This window comes from Suncus etruscus, chromosome 4 (assembly GCF_024139225.1).
Source record: "Suncus etruscus isolate mSunEtr1 chromosome 4, mSunEtr1.pri.cur, whole genome shotgun sequence".
Classification (NCBI taxonomy): Eukaryota; Metazoa; Chordata; class Mammalia; order Eulipotyphla; family Soricidae; genus Suncus; species Suncus etruscus.
In genome coordinates this window covers 60,043,307-60,069,156 of record NC_064851.1, presented here as the reverse complement: position 1 = coordinate 60,069,156, position 25,850 = coordinate 60,043,307, and positions in this window count along the sequence as shown.

Genomic DNA, 25,850 nt, shown 5'->3' with positions numbered 1-25,850 from the left:
TATCAGTAAAAGCACAAATGGAGAAACCACTTATGTTAAAATACAAATTGAAAGCAGGAGATTTCAGAAATGGATGTTACAATACTCAAAGCAATTTATGTATGTATGTATGTATGATCGTGTGTCATGCAGAACAAAGCCACAAACCACAGTTCTAAGTGAACTATTTCATATAACCGTGCATTTTAGGATCTCAATGTCACCTTCTTTTAATCTTTTTATATGATAACTTCATCAGTATAAAAGGGCAGGACCTGATCTAACATATTGTTTATTTTAATGACTTACAGAGGCTCACATTTGAAATAAATCACCAAGTGTTCTATTTTAAGTCTCTTATTTTCAAATTTTGTTTTTAGATTTTTAAAATAATTTTGTATTTAAACACCGTGAATATAAAAATAATTATAGTTGGGTTTCAATCATAACAGGAATACCCCCTTCACCATGCAACCTTCCCATCACCAGTGCCCCTATCTCTTCCCTCCCCCACCCCCTGCCTGTATTCAAGATAGGCTTTCTACATCCCTCACTCACTGAAATTATTATGATAGTTCTCAGCGTAGTTATTTCTCTAACTGCACTCTTTGTGATGAGTTTCATATCTTGAACCAGTACTTCCAACTCTCATCTCTGGGAATCATTTCAATGTCTTTAATTTTTCTTAAAACACATAGATGAGTGAGACCATTCTGTGTGTCTCTCTCTCCCTCTGAATAATTTCACTCAGCATATTAGATTCCATGTACAACCATGTGTAGGAAATTTCATGACTTCATTTCTGATGACTGCATAATATTCCATTGTGTATATGTACCACAGTTTCTTTAGCCATTCATCTGTTGAAGAGCATCTTGGTTGTTTCCAGTCTGGCTATTGTAAATAGCAATGCAATGAATCTAGGTGTGAGGAAGGGATTTTTGTATTGGATTTTTGTGTTCCTAAGGTATAGCTGTAGGAGTGGTATAGATGGATCAAATGGGAGCTCAATTTCCAGTTTTTTGAGGAATCTCATATTGTTTTCCATAAGGGCTAGACTAGACGGCATTCCCACCAGCATATCCCAGCCAGCACTGATTGTGCTTGTTTTTTGTGATGTGTGCCAGTCTCTGTGAGATGGTGTGAGAGATGGTACCTCATTGTTATTTTGATTTGCATCTCCTTGATAATTAGTGATATGGAGCATTTTTTCATGTGCCTTTTGGCTATTTGTATTTTCTTCTCCCCATTTTTTGATGGGGTTATATTTTTTCTTGTTAATTCTGTCAGTACCTTATATATTTTTGATTGTAGCCCCTTATCTGATGGGTATTGGATGAATAGCTTCTTCCATTCTGTGGGAGGCTTTTGTATCCTAGGCATTATTTCCTTTGAGGTAAATGCCTTTTACCAAATATACTATTCACCATATCTTCATTATCAAGATAGCCAAGCTAATGGCCGAGTTGGCTTTAATTTCTACATTTCAGGCATCAAAAATAAATTTGCGGGGCCGGGAAGGTGGCGTAGAGGTAAGGTGTCTGCCTTGCAAGCGCTAGCGTAGGACGGACCTTGGTTCAATCCCCCGGCGTCCCATATGGTCCCCCCAAGCCAGGGGCGATTTCTGAGCGCATAGCCAGGGTAACCCCTGAGCGTCAAACGGGTGTGGCCCAAAAACAAAAAAAAATAAAAATAAAAATAAAAATAAATAAATAAATTTGCATTGTCATATAGAATTGGTTTTTTTTTCTCTCCTTTCCCTCTCTAGAAAATTAACTGCTGGAAAATTATTGTCAGAGTCTTAAAATGATTTCCTAATGAGTGCTTGTTTGTAAAATACAATTTCTTTCTCAATATCAGTCTCTCTTCAGTTGTCTTCTGGGGAACTTTGAAATCCTAGTGTTTTCAGCACACATACAGCAAACACACTCCAAATGCAATGGTTTTGATTCTCTTTACTAATTTCTGTAACAGCACTTAAGGCTTCTCAGTAAGTGAACAACGTTTGAGGAAGTAAGTGTAGAAAGTAAAAAGGCAAATGTCAAAGAGGTAGAATGTGAATTTATAGAGAAAAGGAAGAGAGGCTGGAGCTATAACACAGAAGAAGGTGGGGATTCGCCTTGTACTTTGCACACTAGGGTTTTATCCTTGGGCATCCCATATAGACCCTTGGACCGGCCAGGATTAATTTCTGAGTGCAGAAAAGGAGTAATTCCTGAACACTACCAGGTGTTGCACAGCTGTCCCCCAAATAAAAACCAAAAGAAAAGAAAATGATTCTCCAAAGCTGTAAAGGGTTATTTGCTAGTAAAGATTAACTACAAACCTTAAACATTTTAAATATATACTCTCTGCAAATGCATAAATTATATGACATTAGAGAACAAATAACACCATTTTGTTATTAAAAAGGAAACAAATAACACCATTATTTCCAAGATGCTTACACAGGGAAAAACAAGTGAACAATATACTTTTATTCAAACCAGAGAGTTAAGGGTTAAATATAATAAAAGGGTTAATTGGCTTTTACAAGAACATAGATTATTCAGCGGTTCATTCTGGCTGAAGGTAGGGAACAAAGATGGAGAGAGAACTTTAGAGCTGTTTCCATTTCAATAGGAAGAAGAATTCAGTAAAGTGAAAGAGAAAGGTGGATACATAATAAAGAGAGAAAAGGAGATGAGCTGGGTGAAAAGAGAAATGTGAATAGGGAAATAAGAGAACAAAATGGCAAGAAACAGGGCTAGATTTAATTTCTAAAGAACTAACCTGGGAAATACTTATAACTCAGGAGGCTGTGAGTCTAAGGACTTTCTTCTAACTGCCAAAGGCATAAACTAATCTATTTAATTAGAAAAATATGCTTGTATTGCACTCTGAGTAATTTCCCAGAGGAAAACTTGTTTCTTTTACAGTTAAAATTTTTGTTAAAAGCCTTGCTTCCCCCATTCTTCCTGCTCTACTACAGTCCCTACACCTCTTCAGCTATGCAATTATAGTCAACCAAGATATAGCTATGACCCTGTCAAGATCTCGCATTTGTTTTTGGGGTGCTGAAATAGAAACACATTAACCTAGATATACCTGAGCCCTCCAGCAGGCACTTAATAATAAAAAAGAAAGAAAAAAGACTCAGAGGCATTTCTTCAATGACTAACCACATCTTCACAATAGCAAATAATGCAATAGAATAATATAATATATCTTAATATGTTACCAAAGCTATGCGAATATTCAAAATAAAACAAAACATACCTAGAAAATGCAACATCCTCTATCAATGAGCTTGTAGTGTCTAAGACTATTCTCTTTTATAGCATTAAAGTAAAGTTTTAGTGTTTCTTGTATCTGATTAAAAAGAAAATATGTTCTGATGGTCAGAAAATTTAAATTATTAAAGCCATATAATCCTTTAATTGGAATGCTACAATAAAGAATATAAATAGGTTTCAAATATATCAACTTTACTTCTGAATAAAAAATTTAAATCTATAAACTTAGCAGCACAATTATAACTCAAATGTATTCTAAGAACAGTCTTTTCAGTTTCAATGAAAATATTAAATTATGCACAGTCATTTATAATCTTTATCACTTAGTTTTGCTTTAACGGTTCTTTGTGCATTGATGTATATGGTATAGTTGCAGGTAATAGTACTATCCTGAGAAAGATAAAGTCAAAGTAAAAACCTTAAGAATGGGAAATGATCAAAATAAATTTGTAATGAATAGAAAAGGCAGCTAAGTATAATGCTGAAACTTTGCAAATACCAATTCTTTCTTGCTGCTAGTCACATTGTAAAAACATCTTTGTGGTGGTACTAAGGATCACATTAATAAAAAGTTTCAAAACTAGTTTACTTCATATTTTTCTTCCTTTAAGCCTATAATCAGAAATGGATAATCCTGGGACACAATATAATGTGATCTAAAATGTACTTTGGGACTCATAGAACTTTATTACCTAGAGACACTGTCCACAGTCAGATCCATAACATTATTAAATATTGTGACCAGCAATTTTTTTCATGTTGGTTTCCTCACATCCAAGTGACCAGAATTTGAACCTTTGTTTTAGTGTTTAAAGGCAGTCTGCCCCACTTTAAATAAAGGATGGAGTTTAAAATCTCAAGAAAATATTTGCAGTGAATATTAAGCACACTCTGGGCTTAATAAGTACCTAAGCTTATAATTTCAAAAACATGTGCGTGTAATTTTTCTGTTTTATAGGGTAGTTGAATATATATGCATTATAATATTTTACAGCATTACATATTTGTGTAATTTACTAAAAACTCTTAATATATTTCTAAAGTTAACAAAGGTAAAGTTACATCTTTACTATTATTTACTGCTTCATATAAACTATAAAATCATTCTCATAGCTAACTAGATCTGTTAAAATGATCATAGAATTTATATAAAAATACTTGCAGGCTATTAAGATCATATAAACTTTAGTTTAAAATGGTTTCCACAATTACTAAAAGGCTTGCAATGTTCACATAAAAGGATTGATATCCCATAAATGTGCTGCAGCGTATCTTTTGTCCTGGAAAACTTAGAATAGGATCTGTCAGGTATATCCACTAGCGTAACAAACATGTCACCCAGATTTGCATTGGGAATTAAAACATTCTGTAGCCTGACAAAAGGCTGTGTGTTTTTAGCAACTGTGACAGGAAGAAGGCATTGCAATACCTAGACACTGTGAGTTAAAAGTCCCTCATCAGACAGCTTAAAAAGGCATTTTAATCCCATAATAGAGCTTCCCTGAGTGGCAAGACAGGCTACAGAGAACCACAGATATGCCTGCACCCTAATCACTCAGGCAAGGATAATTCTATCTCCTGCAAACACGGTATTGCCCTTTATTCTTTCATTTACACATCACTTATTGAAAACATGAAAGCACGGTGGGGGGAATCATGTGTGGAAGTTGAGAAATGTCACTGATACTAGAAGTTCAATCCACATTTTTCACTAACATCAAATGCAAAACCATTCTGATAAAACAATGATCACTGTGAAATAAGCAAGTAGCAATGCTAATAAGCTTACAGGAGAGCACCATAAAACTTATTACATTACTTTAATAAAAAGTTGCATAACTGGCTTAAATAAGTAGAGCTAAGAATTTCTCCCATAAAACATTTTTCATTCTGATATAAATAGTTTCACTATTTTAGTTGATTTCTTCGTTTCAAAAAGGTGCCAGAACTATTTCTAACAATGTTTTTATTGTTACACTTTGAAATAGATCTGCACATATTTATTCATAGATGTGATTATTGAAGGGACTTTTGCATAAAATATAATTTTTTAATTAACACAATTTTATTTAAAATTCCATAGTCTCTCCTCATCTTTTAGGTCATTAATAGAAAATAGGCAGACAATGTATTAGAAATTTCATTAAAAAATTCTTTAAGAAATGTGTTTTTTACTTAATTATATATAAAGTATAATTCAACTATATCATGCTTTTCACAAGTAAGGACATTTTTTATAAGACAGATGTGACAGATACCAAGTAAAATAGACATTACATGAGAAAAGAATTTAACTTGCACATATTTAAAAAAAAAAGGGTTGTCCAGCATTTTCTAATAATTGCAAAGCACAATGTGATTAAAGCTACTCATTTAAAGGGCTCCTTTCAGTGAGAAAACATAACTGACTCAATTTGGATACATGAAACAAAATTTCACTTAAATATAAGTCCTTCGAATATAAAAAGGGCAATAAATTACATTTGTCATGAAGAAAAATTACTAACAATAGTCTTAAGTTTCTCTAAGAAAATGAATAAAAATACAAATCCCAACTTGTTATAGGTAACCCTCTTAAACAATTATTTAGCACTACTTTTATGGACATCTTGTTGTATGATACTATTTTTTGGTTTGTTTTTCTGGAATTTTGTGTTTTATTTCACTTTATTTTTAATGTGTATTAATTTAATGGAACTTACTGATATGCCAAGAACCTAAGGAAATGCTCAAATTTTTAGCAGCTAAACATAACCACAATCTATATAACACTCAAGCCTAAATGTCTTCTTCAGGTCAAAATCTTACTTCCACAGAGTATGTCTTCACCTGCAACTCTGGAAGCTAAACTTGATTTCTCTTTTCCATGATTAAAATGAGGCCTTAAAGAGTTAAGAAATATTACCAAGGAACACAGACACAGCTACAGCATTTGAATGAGGATTGAGAAGTTAACTAACATACACAAGTCACAAAGTTGTAAGTATTAAAAACAGAATTTTAACACAGATCTGATTGATATCCAATCCTATTATCAATGCTTTCTACCAATGCAATCTTTAATTCTATTATCTTTCTTCAAAGTATAAGTAATGATAAACATAACTGACAAATAGAAAGTTCTTCTACAGCCTTCTGATTTAATATATAAAAATCTAAAAATGTGCTCTCAGATACTTCAACTATGAGAGAGCTCTCACAAGTGGACACTTGTGACTGAATATGGCCTCTTCTATGGAAGGAGAGATCTTCTGAATTGCATCACAGTGCCTCTCTGAGGAAGTTCTATTTTGTATTTCACCAGTGCAGAGAGGCTAAGTTACCTTTTGTAAAAGCGATGATCCCAAATGTCATCGACACATTCTTATTACTTCAAAAACTTCGGATTTAGGAGAATATCACATATTTTTTTTTCTAATTTTCAGTGTTCTTTGGGGCAAAAGAAGCATAGATATAGGACTTGGAGCTGGAGAGATGTGATTTAGTTCAGTCAATTTAATCCAACACTCATTTATAGATGGGAGTTACCAAGCTGATAGGTCTTTGAAAGGGAGGAGGTCTGAGGATTTTTATGGTAAATAAAAAATGACTAGAGATGAATCATGAATTGTCCTTTCAGAATAGAGCAGACTAGAGGTGTTAAGAGCTGTTAAACCTCTTTCGGGATGTCATTCTTTAGTTTTCTCACTGGGAGAAACCCAGCTTAAAGAAGTGGAAAAAATATTTGTCACTGAAGAGAGAGCAGGAAGAAACATGTTTTTCTTTTGCCTTTGCTTCCTTATTGATTTTTTTATTATTAATTTGGAAATACTGACATTTAAAATGTATATTCAATATTTTATAATACAAAGTAAAGTATTGCAAAAAGCATAGTTTGGCTTCTTATTAAAACTTATACCCAAATATTCACAAATAAATGAGATAGTTCTATAGTATGACAAAAAATAACCATCTGAGATTTATTTGTTTATTAACTTTCTAACTCTATGAACTTGGTCTAATGATCTTGTGGAAAGAAATGAGATATTTTAGTCTCATAATAAAAACAAAAATATTTTAATAGAATTTTTGTTATGGTTAAATGAAGTAATATATATATAAATATATATATGTATATATATATAAACTTTAGCACTGACTTTGGCATTGTACAAATTTAATACCTGGTGGATATGAATGTTTTATTGGCTATTTAGCTTGTTCTCTAACGAAAGATAATGTGTCAAAATGACTGCAGGAAATCTAAGTAAGCAAAATCTGAAATCAACGACTTAGCTTTATTTCTTGTTTCTTTTTCTCCACTAAATCTCTTTGTCATTTACACGACAATCTTCTTTTTAATAAATGGGACAGAAACTATTACTAAACAGCACTTAAAATGTTCCTAATATTAATACATAATTGCTTGTGTTTAAATTGATATTTGTCATTTCAAATATTACTAGGGAAGTATCAATACTATTTTGTCAGGTCAATTTTATGTACAAATAGCAAATTTCAGTCAGGCAAAATCCCTACTGTGATGGGTAAAAAAATTTACTAGAGTTTTTATAGAAAAATCTCAGATTCTTTTTTGCCTTCTTTCTTTCCCAGTTAAAATAAGAAAACAATATAGAGAGACAGAATTCATAGTATGGACTCTAAAGAACAAAAGGAAGTTAACATTTCAAAGATAATAGGAAAGAAAAGTGGACTGAGTTCTTTTTCAGTTGTTCTATTAAATATTCTTCTTCTCTCACATCTCATTTCTACCAAATATAAAGACTATGTGCAATAAAACAATAAAATATGTGTTAATCTAGTCAGTATGCCAAGAACAGAAAGATATTCCTACTGCAAAGTGTAACTAAAATTGTCTATACCTCAGACACTTTATGATCAGAAAACTTGAAAACAAAACAGACATCAATAGAAATGATAGTTTTACTGTGAGTTCATGGTCACAGCAAGGCTACAAGATCAGGGATATAATACCATATTAATTGTACTTCCCAGGGGCCACCCAATATTGCTGTTTGCCTCTGAGAGTTCCGATCTGTGCCTTTTATCCTGTGTGATTATTAATAGAGTACCTTTAACTCCAAAAGTGTCCCACTTTGGACAATAAACTACAAAGTTGCCCTAGGCTTACCTTTACTCCATTTTATTTCCTTTTCTATAGGAAAAAAAAAGAAAAAAGGACACCTAAGAACTAACTGCTTTAACTCTTCAGGATATAGCTGAGGGAAGGAAAATGTGAACTTTTTAAGTTTGGTTATTCATTAAATTCTTCACATTTTTATAAATTAGATATTTCTGTTCAGTTTTGACTATGCTGTGGTCCCACTCGCCCATGAAATATTTGAAACTGAATCAATCCTATCTGTCTTTACCAACTTCTCTTCCTTATAAATTTTTGCCTAATTCAGTAGTACAATGTTGAGTCTGCTTATTGAATTCTGCTTGGAAGTGTCAAGGAATTATGCCTCATATGAGGACTCCTTAATATAATTGCTGTTTCTTTAAAAAAAAAAATCAGATGTTCCACTTAGGTTATACTGCCAAAAATAGCAGTTCATATCAGCTGCAAGAAAGGCTGAGCACCTTTGAGCAAGAGCCCTTTAATCAAAAAGCAATCTTTTGGGATGAGTTAGTAGTACTTTGCCTCCGGCGCTAACCAGATCCCCTACTTTCATTGTATATTTCCACAGGAGTCTAATGATGAAATACATTAGCTCTCCTTACAGGTGAAATAGAAGCACACTTAGAGCAGTGTCTTCTAGGGTTACAAGGTGCTTCAGAAAACGAGGGAGGAGGCCAGCAGCAATAATGTTGTCAAAACGAACAATATTTTCTGCAAGCAAAAGTCCGAGGAGGAATGGGGAAATATCCCCCTTCACAGGAATATCCATATGATGTTCACAATCTCAATCAGTTCACAAACGCAAAGCAGTTTGGTTTTGTCCTAGGTGAGCCTGGAAGTACAAATCTTCATTAAAAAACAGCTAACAATTTATTTGTGTGAAGATGTCCCAACTCTTCCTCCAAATATATTTCAGGTTGCAAGGACAAAGAGGAAAATTCCTTTGAGGAAAATTTTTGGATACTGGAGAATAAAGAGTTACATTCATTCTGTGAGTTTTATCTACCCTAGATCAGTAAGGACATGAGTCTTACAGCATGGATAAGAGTACAGACAGATATAGATCTTCATTACTTGCACACAAAGGGTCAAAATTGTATCACGTGCTTTTCTTTATTTGAATTTTCTTATTTCATATATGCAAGCATATGCATATGTATAATGTATGCACATGCAAAAGTAAGATATGTTTTTCTATATTAAAATGGTTTTCTCTTTTTGTATAATTTTATATACTTTATATATGTACTGACGTGCAAATCTGCAACAGAAGCAGCCTCACTTCTATAGAATGGTTTTATAGCACAAGTAGCACAGCATTGCTAGTTCCCAAAACATCATCTCCTGACACCTCAGTATTGTGGGGGCCCAAAATAGGACAGAAGGTAATACATTAGTTTAGTTGTACATTTAGAACAGCTGTAGCTTCCTTTGTGTTCTCTAAGTAAGCTGCAAGTCAAACAGGTAAAAACAAATGATGAATCAGAGGGAAAGGCTATAAATACTCCCTATCTTTTCCTTTTCTGTTGGTTTTGTTGTGTTTTGAAACTTCAATGATTTGGGGGAAGTAATTAAGTGTTTTGGGCATAAAAGATCTCCTGCTGGGTGATAGGCTACTTGGGGAAGGGAAATTAGACAAAAGGTACTGAGTAATAACCACAAACGACTTTATAGCCCATTCTGTTTGAATGTCAATAGAACTCCAAAGCAAGATTTGCAGAAGATAATCAGCAATGACTCCCCCAAGTATAATCAGGAATTGACTATAATTAGCCATTTGCAAACTCTTACCTGCCACCATTGATTTTTTACCTCAGTGGGAGGGAATGGCATAGTGACCTAAAAGCTTAAAATTAAGAATGGTAAAAATTTCCAAATATAAAAGCATTTTCCATTCTTCCAAAATTTATCAGCATTAAATTAATTTGGCAGATATTTGATGACTCTGCCAAATGATGAAGTAAATGTCACAAAGTATTGCATGTGTTACTACTGTAAGTTTTTCAGAGCTTTTGAGGCATGAGGGGAAGGTAAAAAAAATACATATAAATGTACCTCTTCATTGCTTAAATAATACTTGTGTAAATAAAATTAATACTGAAAATAAATGAAGAATAAAAATATTTTGAAGTACTTCAAAATATGTAATTTGCCACTACACAAGAATATAAAAATTGAATTTGATTCTTTAATTGTAAAATATTCACTTAGGAGGACACATTGAAAGAGAAGCTGATAGGAAACAATAATTGCTTTATACAATATTAATTCACTTACAATGACTTGCTGATATAGTCAGGCTAATGAGCTTAATAAAACAGGCACTGCTGAAAATGAAATAATGGATATAAAATTACAAAACTCTGCCTTACAAATTTAGATGTAAATTTAAATGTACTTATTATTTTATTCAATTATATTCTATCAGGTAATATTTTTCTAACAGATATATTTCCCAGAAGATATTATCTATAAATTATCAGTATGTCTAAAACATAAGTTAAAAATAATTGCAATCAATGCTGGATATTTTTAGATGCAGTCACTTTTACTTATATGATGTTTTCCACATCATAATTCTGGGGTAAGCTGAGCATTAGGAAATCTGAGTAAGGTGACTTGAAGTAATAAAGATAGCAATGTTTAATGTTATTCCCAATAGGAGAATATATGCTATATGCATAATAAAAACAAGCAAATGCGAGATGACAGAAGAGGAGAGCAACTGTGTGAGATAGATGTTCCTAATAAAACAATTGCTAGACCACCATTATTAATCATTATTATGTTATAATTTACCCTAAAAAAAAGCACCTTACAAACATTTAATACTAGCATTTGTGACAAAATTTTAAAGGTTTCTGGTTTTTACTCCTCTCTAGAGAAGCCAATGTTCTCTTGTACATGTATCTCTCTGTCTTCCCTCATACAACTCTAAAATTCTTTCAATAACAACTATTTTGTTCCACTAAAAAATATGCACAGAGGTTTACAAGTATCGACATTTACGTGGATATGAACTCCAATGTAATTTGCTGAAATTTGATCAATACCTATTTTGCATCTAAAAAACCCTATTATATTTTGAGTATTCTTAAAGGAGTCAATTCTAAATTAAGAAGAGTTACCCACAGCTGTGAATTCTCTTTATTTGGTGATAGAAGCTATCAGGTACAAGAGTATATATATTTTTTAAAAAGCAGCCATCAGTAGATAATTAAGTCACCTTTTATCACAGAATCAAAAGTTGCTGAGGAATATTAGTACTTACTAAATCACTTACTATTGTGACATTTCACCAAAGAGAAGATTCTCTCAGAAAAGAAAACTAAACCTCCCAAGTGAATGACACTATCTAACCTTAATGAATAATTCTTGCTCTCTTTACTCACCCAGGAGCCAGCACAGTTGGCTGAATCCCACATCCCCATTATTTTGTTCCTGATGTTAAAACAACAGATGCCACAGGGACCTCAAGGGGCTAATGGATGCCCCACACCCAAAATGTTTCTTCCAGATAGTTTATCCTGTATCTATTCCCTTTGAACAAAATGTGTTTTAGATTTAGTCCCTGTTTTCCTGCAAATTTTCTCTCTTTTTTTTTCCTTCTGACACTCCCCTGATTCTAAACATGCTTGAAACAGTGCTCAGTATAGGATTCCCACGAGTCTGTGCAGCTTTGCAGAGGCTTCAGAGTTTTATTTATTAGAGAGACTGAACTTTTTTAATGGAGAATGAATTGGCCTTTTAAAGGGGGCATCGGGCAAATATGCTAAAGGAAAAGACCCAGGGTCCTCTCTTCTTCACAGAACGAATTCTTCTCAACACAAGTAAAGGAGATTCCATTGACCCCATCTCACTCATTAAAACCTTTAAAAGAGCAACTGGAAAACTGAACTACAGTAGGGACAGCAGAATAGCAGTTGCAGCATTTTCAAATGCAAAAGAAGCCATCTTGGAATATTCAGCAGCCTGTATTCAGTGAGTATATCTATGCCAGATCCAGAGAAAGGTCAGTCTATTAGCACAGATGTCTTAGAAATTCTGTGTTAATAAAATGAACCAAGGAGGCACATACCAATCAGGGATCCCTCTGGACATTAGAATGTGATAATCAGAATACATCTCCGCTCCGAATGAGAAGCCAACATGAATACAGAGATCTAAAAGTGGAACAAGTAAGAACCAGTAAATTTGATTTTCCCCACTTAGAAGCCCTGAATGGTGGCACTAAGCAGTTGGAAACCCTCTTTAAGAAGTACCATCTTCAGACACCAAGGAACATTACCTATTATCCTGAGAAGTGGGGATGTCTCCTGTGTTAGATTGTCCTCTCTATTTTTATGCTTTTAAGTGTTCACCACTCTCTTCATCATACTCTTATTTAAATGTTACATGTTTGCCTCCCTAGCTCTGAATTACTCATTCGCTTTAGAGGTTAGTGAAGACTCATACACTATCCAAGCTCTACTCGAGACTCAGCAAATACTTGCAGTGGGAATCAGCCAAACCTCAGCTTGTTTAAAAATTATCCTGATGTTATAAAATGGTAGTTTAATTAAATTTATTTCTTTATAAACATAATCGTTTGAGCTTCTTAGTGATTAAAGCAGAGTCCAGTATGAAGACACAGATAAGATTGAGGGAAACCACTATATACTTTGTTTTAGCACTGATCTTTTGAATTTGGATTTTTTTTAATCTTGTTTTTCTACATTTAAGAAGGAGAGAGAAGAGAATTTTGGATGTGTGATATGGGAATTTCTAGCAGAGATTCAGAAAGATCAGATGAACATTCCTGACAGCTTGCAGATGTCCATAGTTTGATGTGTTTCTCTGGCTGATGAGAGAGATAATTTCTTTCATGTTAGGAAAATTTTCTCTAGGTAAATATTTGTTCTAGATTTAGAAAGCAATTAAGCATGACCACTTTCTCATAAGCACATTTTAAAATAAATATTTTCAATGAGACTCTTGGAGATCCATCCTGCCAGCACTGGGCCCAGACTGATTTTGGTTTCCCTTACAGACCACTAACCAAATACATGATCCATGTTATTTTTAAACTGTTCTCTATTAAATTATTTAATAAACTCACAGGAGACATGAAATTTGTATTTCTGTATTATTAGGAATGATAAAAATTATATACCACCACAATGTTAATTTATTGAAATCAAGGCAATGAGTAGGTCTGTTTTTCTAAAACTAAGCATTTGGTTTTGTTGAATGTGCTAATTTTCAGACACTTTAAACAGCATGAATATCACTTAAGTTATCAGGAGACATACACATAAGGCAGCCCCTAGAAAATCATGGTCCATGATTTTGTATTTGAGAATAGGAAGAGCCAAGAGCTTAAGGAATAAACAATGCTGCAAAAAATAAAGAAAAGCAAGTACTGTAACTTGGACAGCTTAATTTTTTTAAACACACTCACATCCGGAACTAATGGCAGTCTCAGTGCAGTTTTGCTAAGAATAAGAAGAGAAACAATAGAACAGAAAGAAATTCGGACTTAACATAGCCGGCGATTTCAGCTCCTGCCTACACTTCCTGAACAGTAGAGTTAGGACAGAAATATCATAGCTTGATCTTCATACTTGTGAAGGAAAATGAATGAAAATGCTGTGGCAGATAAGTAATAACCTTTAGCAAAATATAATATGTGAAAAAATAGGTTTTATGTAGTATTTCAGACTGCTAAATCAGAAAAAACAAATTTATCATTTTGAAGAAAAAATAGATGCGCAGCTGACTTCATTTTTCATGTTTCATGTTTCATCCAGATGTTTTGGCACTTTGGAGTTAGGATGATTATTTTCCTCCTAGATTATTTCATATCTGTTAGAATTGCCAGAATTCTTTATGTCTAGAATAAGTTACATTAGTTCATCTTTTCTAAGTTCCATTAATGTCCCCTTTGAAAAATCAAGATGTGGGGGATAAAGATAGTTTAGTTTCAGTGCATACTTTTTTTTACATGCAGGAGGCCCCGGTTTAATTTCTGGAACTAAATATGATCCCCTGAGCATCTTTAGGAACAGTCCCTAGCATAATAAACTATAGAGCTCTGATACTATAGCTAAAAAGGGAAAAAATATAAGGTGCAATTATAAATTTCCCTTAGAGGCAGTTCTCCAGTTGAATGAAGTAGAAATAGTGGCTATAATGGTTTGAGTGGTAGTGACAGAGTAGTAGCTTTCCTGGAATAATGAAGAAATGCATCAAACATGTCAAGAAACACAAGGAACAACAGATGGAAAGACACATTTATTAATCATATAAAAATATCTGAAGGAAAATGACTTGAATTTTTGCTATTAGACATAATGTACAAATGAAGAAGTATAACTGCCCTTCATGTTAGAACATGAGCTTCTAAGATCTCGGTTTCTGCACCTACACATTTTTAACATACACTTGAAAATTATGGTTTGGGGGTGGGGGAAGACTTTGTATGACTGCTTATAGTCTGTTACTCAGAGCACTAATTTATCTCCCTAAGGTGTATGTTCCGTCTTTTCACAGAAAAACTAGAAATTAGTGTATATGTTGGTGCCAATTTTATAGTTGCTGTATCTGTTGTATACTGCCTCTGGAATTCTTTTGCATCTGAGATATTGTTAGAATTTCATACATGCATCCTATGATTGGTTCTTTTTTTATTTTAAGCAGCTCATGGATTCTCCACACAGCTAGAAGCTCAATATGTAGTTGCTGAACCAATTAGCGACTAAATGAGTGAAAGAATTCTGCTGACATCAAATAAGACTCAGCAGTTGTATTGCAGTTAGCATGATTTCTGAATGCTTAGATCTCAATTCAGATGCTTTCCTCTCTTGCATTTCAATGATGATGTCTAGATGCTTCACTACCTAAAAACAATTTGATGATACAAAATTTAACAAAAACTGGGGGTTCAAAATGCAATCTTTTCAGCATTCTCTCCTTTGATAATCCAAATGTCTTAAATATAAGTGGAGAATGAGTGTTCATTTAGCAAAAATTCTGTCCTCCGAAAAAAGAGACTTCTTGTGAAAGCTACTCTAAAACTTGGTTGTCTACTATACTAAGAAAATTGACAGTTACTAGACTTCCATGAGCAAAGTCCAGTCAACAGGACCTATTTCTGTAAAGCCTTTAATATAAGGATAATTTTGAAATGGTAACATGAGTCAAATGAAATTTAAATTTCAGAATCTATAAATATAAACAGTTTATTGGAAGAAAGTCACAAGTACTTAGTGCTTCTATTAGTGCTTCATGGAGCAACAAAGTTTCAGTTGTGACAAATACTTGGTGGCCAAAAATCCTAAAATATTTAATATAATTATTTTTATAATAAATTTGCTGATCCTTAATCTAGAATGTGGCTACATTAGTTCAATGGCTTAAATATTATCATTTTGTATAAACAATTAAATGTTTTGTTTTGTTTTTTTTTTTGTTGGGGACCAGAGCAATAACACAGTAGTAGGGTGTTTGCCTTGCATGGGGCAGACTGGCAGACCTGGGATGGGCCTGGGTTCAATCCCTGGCATACCAAATGATCCCCTGAGCCTGCTAGGAGTGATTTCTAAGTGAATAGCCAGAAGTAACTCCTGAGTAACATTGGGTATGACTCAAAAACCAAAAGAAAAAATACATTTTTTAATAATTTGGTGTGCTGATATCTCAACTACTAAAGGTTGCCTAATGAAAACTACTATTCAATTAACCTCTATTTGAAGAACAGGGAGTTAGTCAAACTCGTATTGTGCTTTTGGACAAAATAGCCACAAACATACTTTATAGAGAGAAGCTGGGGAAAGAATGCTATTAGAATTCAAATTCAGACCTGTCCAAGGGGCTATGCTGGATGAGCTGAGTGTACTTTAAATTTTATTCAACATTTAACTTTGGGGGGGGCTTGTGCATACAAAGAACAGCCATGATTAATAGTCTACCAGATAATCTGATACATCTCAAAATTTCTAATCTGACATGGATATAAGACTATTTTGCATACTGCTTTGCCATTTTAAAATCAGTGAAGGATATTAATCAAGAAAATGTAGAAATAGCTTGACTATAATGAGACACTTTCAGAGTTCAGGATCAAGTCATATTTCTGGACCAAAATCAAAATAAAAACATGTTCCTTCCATCATTTGCCAAAGGTCAAATATGTTGAAGGTGTACCTGTATTTGGCTAATACTTATGAACACATTAGATTTTACTATGAATTTTGTCAAGAACATAACTCTTTTAAAAATCAACACAAAGACAAGGTGCTATAAATGTATGTTTTGATTGTTCAGCTCAGATGCTTCACCTGACAAATAACTACTATCTAGACCTTTAAATCAAAACTAGGAAAAATTGTCATTTTTGTCTATTATAAAGAAGACAAACTTAAACTCCCACTATTGAATGAAAACAAGTAAATTGGCAGGTCAAAAGAGTATCATAATCTAGAGCCTTTCAAATGACCAGGGAGATTACAGATCTGGCTGTGTTGATTGACTTCACTCAATCAATAATAAACCTGTTCTCATTTTTCTAAGTGAAGCTAGTTTATTGTGTTAGCCTGGAAACAATAGCAGAGTACTTGGCAGGATGTCAGAGGCAGCATCTCTGAGGCTAAGTCTATGACAGCATGTTCTCACCAGCTTTGGTCAAGTTGTTATCAACTCACTCATTTCTATAAACAAACAGCTTCATTGCAGTTAATAAAAAGAATGTCTGATTCAGGGAATATCAAAGCAATTTAGGTCTCTCACATGGTTTCTGGTGGCTGAGCTGCTGCTTTGCTCTCTTCTTCCCAAAAGAGCCAGATAAACCTCAGTTGGTTACAACCAGCAAAGCACAGAAAAAAACATAGTTATAATACACAAGTGGTCAATGAGGCAGCCTTTAAGGAAACACACTGTTGATAAGATAAACAGCTTGTGATGTCCTTAATTATAATATTTCATACTCATTTAGCCATCTCCACATCACAGAGCTAACAAAATGGATTTCAAACAGGAAATAAGACTCTTTCCCACCAGCCCAGAGGCCTAATTATAAAATAGCAACCTACATTTTCTGTGGTGAACACAGGGATCTTTTTTTTCTCCTCCAACAGAATTTATTGAGCTCATTACCAGGCTGCTTATGAAGTGATTTGAAATGAGGCAACATTAAAGCATTCCACAAATCCCTTGTACTTAGTCATCCTGACACTTTATTTGAACTTGGAGCATTGATACGGAATAATTGCAGCCTCCCCACACTTCTGACTTTATTATCTGACAGAAGGTCTGGAATCCAAAGAATGATATATCATCAAACTTTCTTAATCATCACAATAATTTGTAGGAAAGAACCAGGTATAATTCTGGCAACACCAGAGGGGTTTGGCTGTGAGAGAAACAAGGCTAGTGTAGCATGTGTTTGCCTTACAGAAACAGAGGCACATTAATCAGGCAGAGAAAGGACCCAAGGCAGTGTAAGTACGTGTGTATTTTAAGAAAAAATGACAGACAGGCTTCAAAGCCACAAAAGCACTGAACTCCCTGTACGCTATTAGTCCAACACTAACTTCTGTTCTTTTGCAATGAAAGAGGCAATTGTGAATTGACCCTCACTGGGTTATCACTGGGGCAAATGCAGCATAGTTAAAAATTATCTGCAAAAGTTTCAAAGAGGAAGGGGTTTAAAATCTCTGAAGAAGAACACAAAGTTAATGAAAGTAAACTACTAGGTGAAAATGTGGCTCATTTTTGCCTTTGCTGCTCCTAACTTACTGAACCAGCCAATCTAAAGAAATGGCTCTTTTTAAAGAGAAATTATGTTCTCTATCTCACTCAGTTCAGCATACATCCAGATGTGCAGCCTGTTTTAAATGAAGTTTCATATTTTAAAGATAAGACACTTGGAGAAAAATGTATGTGTTTGCATGTGTGCATGGGTATATATTTGTGGGATGATAGTAGAATGATGAATCCCAATGTGACTCTCATGATGTATGCTCAGAGACCACTTCCAGGGGATTTGGCATACTGTTAGTGGTGTCAGGGATTAAACCCAGGTCTGGTACTTGCAAGGCAAATACTTTATCTATTATCCCAACTCTTTGGTCCACTTTGTACCCATTTTTAAAATACATACTAAAATGGATTTTTTGATTTAAGCTGTTATCAATTCACTTATTGAATTCCTAACATCTGATTTTCACTATTCACATATCTACAAAAATATTTACTAAGATCTCATAATTGTTGAGATGTCTACAGGGAGGTGATCCCACCCTCTACTCTGTTGGTTCTTTGACTCATTTGATTCTCCTTATTTTTTCTCTTAAGCCTAGATTTATCATAGTCTCAATATGAGACTAGATAGTCCTCTGCTTTTCATTAAAATTCTTAATTAATTAGACTCTAATTTTGAGGCCGGTGAGGTGGCGCTAGAGGTACAGTGTCTGCCTTGCAAACGCTAACCAAGGAAGGACTGCGGTTCAATCCCCCAGCGTCCCATATGGTCTCCCCAAGCCAGGGGCGATTTCTGAGCACTTAGCCAGGAATAACAGGTGTGGCCCGAAAAAACAAAAAAAATATTAGACTCTAATTTAACGTCTTTGATTATAAATATATATTGTCTAGTTCCATCATCATATCACATTTCTCTTTTTGCTCATGCTTCTAAGAATCTGTAAGATGCTCCAATGCTTCCTCAAAGAAAAAATTAATTTTCCACTTTTATAACTATCACTGTTGTCTGAAATGTCCAAAATTTGACCTTATAACCTAAGTTATGCCTTCAAAATCAAGTGTCATTTTTTATTTAGCCATCTTTTCTCATTTTTAAATTATTCCAAAGATTTTATCTTTATAGAGTTTTTTATCCCCTACTCCTTTGCTTTTAAAAATATTATAGTGTCTACTCTGGACAAGAATTGGTGCTAAAAGGAGATAAAGTGATGAGATACACTTTCAATAACAATATTTCAAGCTACGCTGTCTATAATGACCTAGAGATATGAAAACAAAGAAACAAATAAATCTGTTCTTTATTATGACCTATAAGTATTTCTCAAACAAAACTGAGAATTTTGAATTGAGTCTAATCAGCATATTTTTTTCAAATAATATTTCTCAATATTCTTCATTTGTAAATCACAAAATAAAGAATAACATAAACATAGAAAGGCTTGATAATGGGAATTAAGTCAGAATCTGAGTTAAAATTTATACTCTAATAATTTACTACCTAACTAATTGGTGACTCTATATTTTACATTTTTTCTTGCAGGACAATTTTATAACTTCTCAAACACTTGATTTCAAAAGATATAATGAATTATATTAGAATCATATGCATCGCATATGATTTAATTCCGAAGTATGTAGTAATCTTTATTTTAAGGTATAAAGATTTTATAATAATCATAATAAAATTATACTATATTCTACAAATAGTATGTACATATTATGTACCTTCTTCACAATATACACAATGAAATTATACTTATCATAAAACTAAGAAACATCAGTCCATATATCTTGGTAACATGTTATGTCAAAATAATCTATAGAACATCTTTCATTGAAAAATAATGGAGTTTCACATTATCAACTTACAGTTCATTATCCTAAAATAATATAATATATTCTGCGTAGGTAAAACAAATATAGTGACTAGCTCGAACAACAGAATTTTTTAAAAATGTAATAAAATCTTTGGGATTAATAGTGAAATTCAAAGTTCAAAACTCACATCAGTGCTCCTCACAATTTCAGAGAGGGAGGGAGGAAAGGAAGGAAGGAAGGAAGGAAGGAAGGAAGGAAGGAAGGAAGGAAGGAAGGAAGGAAGGAAGGAAGGAAGGAAGGAAGGAAGGAAGGAAGGAAGGAAAATAGGAAGGAAGGAAGGAAGGAAAGTAGGAAGGAAGGAAGGAAGGAAGGAAGCAAGGAAGCAAGGAAGCAAGGAAGCAAGGAAGCAAGGAAGGAAGGAAGGAAGGAAGGAAGGAAGGAAGGAAGGAAGGAAGGAAGGAAGGAAGGAAGGAAGGAAGGAAGGAAGCAAGGAAGCAAGGAAGCAAGGAAGCAAGGAAGCAAGGAAGCAAGGAAGCAAGGAAGGACATACTGGGGGGTGGTAGGATGGAGAGGGAGGGAGGGAGGGAGGAAGGAAGGAAGGTCAAAACTATGAAATTGAATGCTGTGAATTCTTTATGGTAACATAAACTGTGCTGTCACCCCCCCCCCCATTTTTCACTACAATGGGGAAAACGTTGCATTCTCAACCCTTTTTGAGGCCAATGGAGCAAAGCAAAGAAATTTTAAAAAACCAGTAAAAGGCACTATAGGAACAACTGATCAAATTTAAGTTAAACACTCTATAAAACCTTTTCAGCTTAGAAAAAGAGTTCAGGAAAATAACTCTCCAGCTGTTTTCTTCTGATAACTTAAGAGCAGTAGACGAAAACTATAACCATGTCCTCTAGGAATCCCTGACTAGTCTGTGTGGCACTGAATATGGAACTTAAAAAGCAATTTAAGGTCAAAAGCATTTTTTGAACATTTTCAGTTCTTTGTACAGAAGCACTTAAAAAGACTCAAACTGGCATATTGCTTGTCACAGTTTTAAAAACAAACAAATACCAGCCCAGAACTAGCAGAAAAAAGTATACTTAAAATAAATTAATCAGAGACTAGGAGCTAGCTCAAGGGGCTGACATACTTGTCTACAAGGACAGGGGTCTAGGTTCAATTCCTGGCACTACATGAATTCTCCAATACCAGGTACACTGCCACACACTTCTTGGAAAGCACTTTCAAAGTAAATTCATCATAAAATTAACATAACAAAAACAACTTTGCAATCGAGGATATAGATGACTCCTGAAGATATATTTTTGCATTTGGCATCACTAATCTTTAACAGTACATTCAATGTTAAGGTCCCTGCTTGATGAGAGCATCTTGATCAATCAATTACTGAAACAGTCAAGATTTTGAATAACTATTTGCTATTCAGAATATTGTAAAGGAACCACAAGTGAAAATAATATAAATGGGGAACCACTACATGAGACATCAGCAAGACAGTAGGAACACAGGAAGGAAAAAAGTTTAGAAAGAGGAAACCATTGATAAAAGGTTGAAAAACACTGACTTAGACAATAGCTTGAAATATTTTGTGAAAACTGAACATGTTTTCCTCCTTTTTATCACTTCCTTTCAATATTTAAGATAGAAGACAGTCTATAGTCACCACTTTTTCTCTTTAGATCAAAGTTTAATCCAATAAATATCTGATCACTACATATAAAGCTAGAAACAGAGATAATTCTTATTTTCTACATTTTCTCAGACACTTTACTTCTCATCTGTGAAGTTGTGAAACATCATTTTAAACCAAATATGTGTCAGTGTTAATTTTTTTTCTAGTTAATTGAAAAAAGAGACTACTTAATGAAACCATCAGAAATTGAGCAAACTTAAAGAAAAAATTTTCTTGACCTAGAAATTAAAGGAAATAAATTCAGTTTCTACACAACCTTATGATTATTCAGTTGTAAAAACTAGTTCATTGCCCAATTTCAGATATGAGACTGCCAACATTTACAGTTAAAAATGCATATTTTAAAAAATGAGGCAGTTCTGATAAAAATATTATTCCAGCTTGACACAATAGCTAACAAGAATTCAGTCCAACTGTGACATTCTTTACCACAGCTGAAAGAAAATATGTTTGCATTCAAAATAGGCTCTGTTGATCACAGTTCTAGCATAGACTCAGAATGCATTTTCTATTATTATGTTTTATACACCAAAGTTTTTGTCCTAAGAGAGACCTGAGTCCTGTATTGAGTTTGGAGTACATGAACCTCTACCTGGTAATACAGAATCATACTTAAAACATAACTAACATTCATCAAAAGCATGTAGTTGTGTTTATATTCATTATATGAGACTGTGTACTTATAATTGTATTCAATAATGCACAATCTTTTTAAGCTGTTAATTTGATATTTTATGTCCCGAAGTGTTTTCCAAAGTGGTTTGTTAAAATTGAATACATTTATTAGTTATCTAAAGTATGTCAGATCTTATTTTTTTATAACTATGGTATTTCTTAATTCATTAATTTTGTTGGAAAATAAGATGTATTGGAAATTACTAGGAAAATATCATAGTTTTCTATTTTTGGTACATTTTAAGTGTTCTAAACTACACTGACAACCAAGAAATATAAAATTATGTAAATGTCATCAATAAAAGTATTAAGTAGTATTTTTAAAATATCAATATATATATAAACTTCATCTCTACATTTTTATATAGGCAATCAGTGGGATTAATTGGTGGAATATTATTCTAGCAAAAATCAACAGCTGGATGAACAAAGAATGGTCCTTGGGTAGCTTGATATCACTACAAGGATGCTGAGATATGCAGATGTCAACAGCACAGTGGAATTTTGTATTTTCTACAGTGACTGCCATATATATAGTTCTTATATATGTAGTTTTTATAGAACTATATAGTTCTATATAGTTTTATACTATATATAGTATTACATAGTTTTAAAGAAAAACTATAGCGCTTGAACTGGAAAGAATGAAAAAGATTCCGAGTTTAAATGATATAATATAATAAGAAGGTAGAATGATAAATGCAAATGCTATTTTTATTTCTGACAGTGATAAATCACACCTTGAGAAGGTTTTGCCCAAAATTATCCACATGCCTGAACCAGTGACGCCATTCACTGTCTAACTATAGGAATAAAGACCTTTTTTTTATTCTTTTTCTTTTTTTTTTTTTTTTTTTTTTTTTTTTTGGGAATTTTTTTTTTTTAATATATATAATTTTTATTTTGATCATAGTGTCTTACATATTGTTGACAATAACATTTTAGGTACATATTTACATAAAATCAGGGGGGATTCCCATCACCAATTGGTCCTCCCTACACCTCCGTTTTTGTCCTACCTCCCATTTCCTCTTCCCTCACCCCCAGGGCGGCTAGAATATGTGGTCCCCTCTGTATCCAACCCACTACTTAGTAGTCTTGCCCATGTTTGGTCTTAATGCCTCCCTTATCTCCCCCTCTAATTGTAGGCAGGACTAGCTAATTCAAGTTGCATGATTTTGCCTGAAAAAGAGAAGATAAATAAACTGGGGTAAGAGTCTAATACTCCAAAAATGGATGGAATCCTTCTAGAGGCTCTCATCATCGATTTGGGAGATGAAGGAGAAAAAGAAGTTGAAACACTCCACCAGTACCAAAAAAAAAAGAGTCAATTATCCAGTGGGGACTCCATCTATATCGGTAAGCACCAAAAAAAAAAAAAAAAACAAAAACAAAAACAAAACAAAAAAATTCTTTTTCTTTTTTGCTCAAGTTACTTTCAAAGCTCTACACATCTACTCATGGTATGTTGAATTTCTTCAATCTTTTTTTTTTTTTTTTTTGGCTCACACCTGGCAACGCTTAGGATTATTTCAGGTTCTGTGCTCAGAAATCGCCTCCAGCAGGCTCAGGGAACCATATGGGATCCAGAATTCGAACCAACTTCCTTCCGCATGCAAGGCCTTACCGCTGTGCTATCTTTCCGGCCTCGAATTTCTTTAATCTTTACCAAGACTTAAGTCACTCTAAAAGGGATCTGGGAAGTGTTTGGGAATATTGGTGAAAATAATTCAGTAGCCTGTTTTGGTAGTAAGCTTGTGTGTCTCTGGAGGAGTACTCAGCACTGTCTGTAGTGGAGTAGGATCCAAAAACTCTGTCTATAATAAAAAGTCCTACAATAACTTTTTTTCAAAATATACTACAAACATTACAAACAAATTAGAAGGAACTATAAAAGTGAGAGAAGAAAAACAAACAAGGGAAATGAAAGATGGCAATGTTCTTATGTCAATAAATATATGTCTTTTATTGAGAACATCAAGCATTGAACACTATACAACTTCAGTCCTTTAGTGTGTACTACAAGGAAAGCATCCCTAACTATAATCCTAATATTGCTTATGACTCTAAGGCATCTAACTTCTTCTCTATCATGTTCCCTCCCTTGCTTCACCAAAACTCAATAACTATTGAACCAAATTAATTTTTGTAGTCTGTAGAAAGAGAATAAAATAATTCTTATTGTGGGAAACAGGAGAATTAATAAACAGGGTTTATTATTCCATTCAGTTTGTAGATACTTGTTTATTTTTGTTTGTTTGTTTGGGGGCTACACCCTGTGAAGCTCTGGAGTTACTCCTGGATCAGCACTCAGAAGTTATTCCTGACAGGCTCTGTGGCCTAGATATTATGCTGGGGTATCAAACCTGGTTGGCTATGTGCAAAGTAAATGTCCTCCCTGCGATGCTATCGCTCTAGCCCCAAGAGACCTTGTTTATTAACACATTTAGAGGAGAGGATATTTATCTATAAATCAGAGTGTTTTTTTTATTTCAGCATGGATATAAACATATATGTATGTATAGTAAAGGAATGAATGAATAACATTTTAGAATTGAGGCATTAGTACAGATTGATTAGAATAGATTGAATTTTTGGTTTGTTTTGTTTGGCTGTTTTGGGACACCCCAATATTGTTCAGGAGTTACTCCTGGCTCTGAGCTCAGGAAATTACTCCTGGCAGGCTCCAGAAATGTGATTAATAAAATATTGGATGAGGGATCTAAACCTGGTCAACTGTGTGAAAAGCAACCACCCCACCCACTCTCCTATTACTCTGGTCAGAGACGAAGAGTTTTTAAAATATTGTAGTTCTAGATTCCAGTTTCATCTCCTAGATATACTGGCTGTGTGTGCTTTGGCTATCTATGGTACTTATATTAAATCTATTGTTTTTAAATAGAATAAAACAACCTAAAGGATATTTACTTAAATAATTATAAAATATTTTGTTTTAGTTATTATAGCTATGGTCATTTGGAGGAGTTAGGAACATATAAAAGGGTTATAGTATCGGCCCAATAAGATTACTTTCACTGGAAATATCTATTGGGTAAGTTGTTGTTAATTAACTGAAATATGCATATTCTTTCCTAAAATATGTATATACCTGCTGAATATATAAAATAAGTCTTAGTCAAAGCAGATAAAACCATGATTTCTGGTGAACTAAATTTCATCGTTAGTCATTTCTAATCATGTTTTGTGGAGGAACAGTAAAAAAAAATATAGCTTCCAATGTGGACAGCCACAATGCTGAAGCACTGAGTAGCCAAATTATAAAATGTTTCCCTAATAACTTAATTTTGACTTGGAGCTAGATTTCAAGAAATTAGAAGAGATAAAGACATGGTTTTCATGCAATTGTAAGGCATATATGTACATGTGTCCTGCTCCTTTGCTCCATTCTCATTTCTTTCTTTTTTTTAATATTTTTATTTAAACACCTTGATTACAAACATGATTGTAATTCAGTTTCAGTCATGTAAAAAACAACCCTCTTCACCATTACAACATTCCCATCACCAATGTCCCA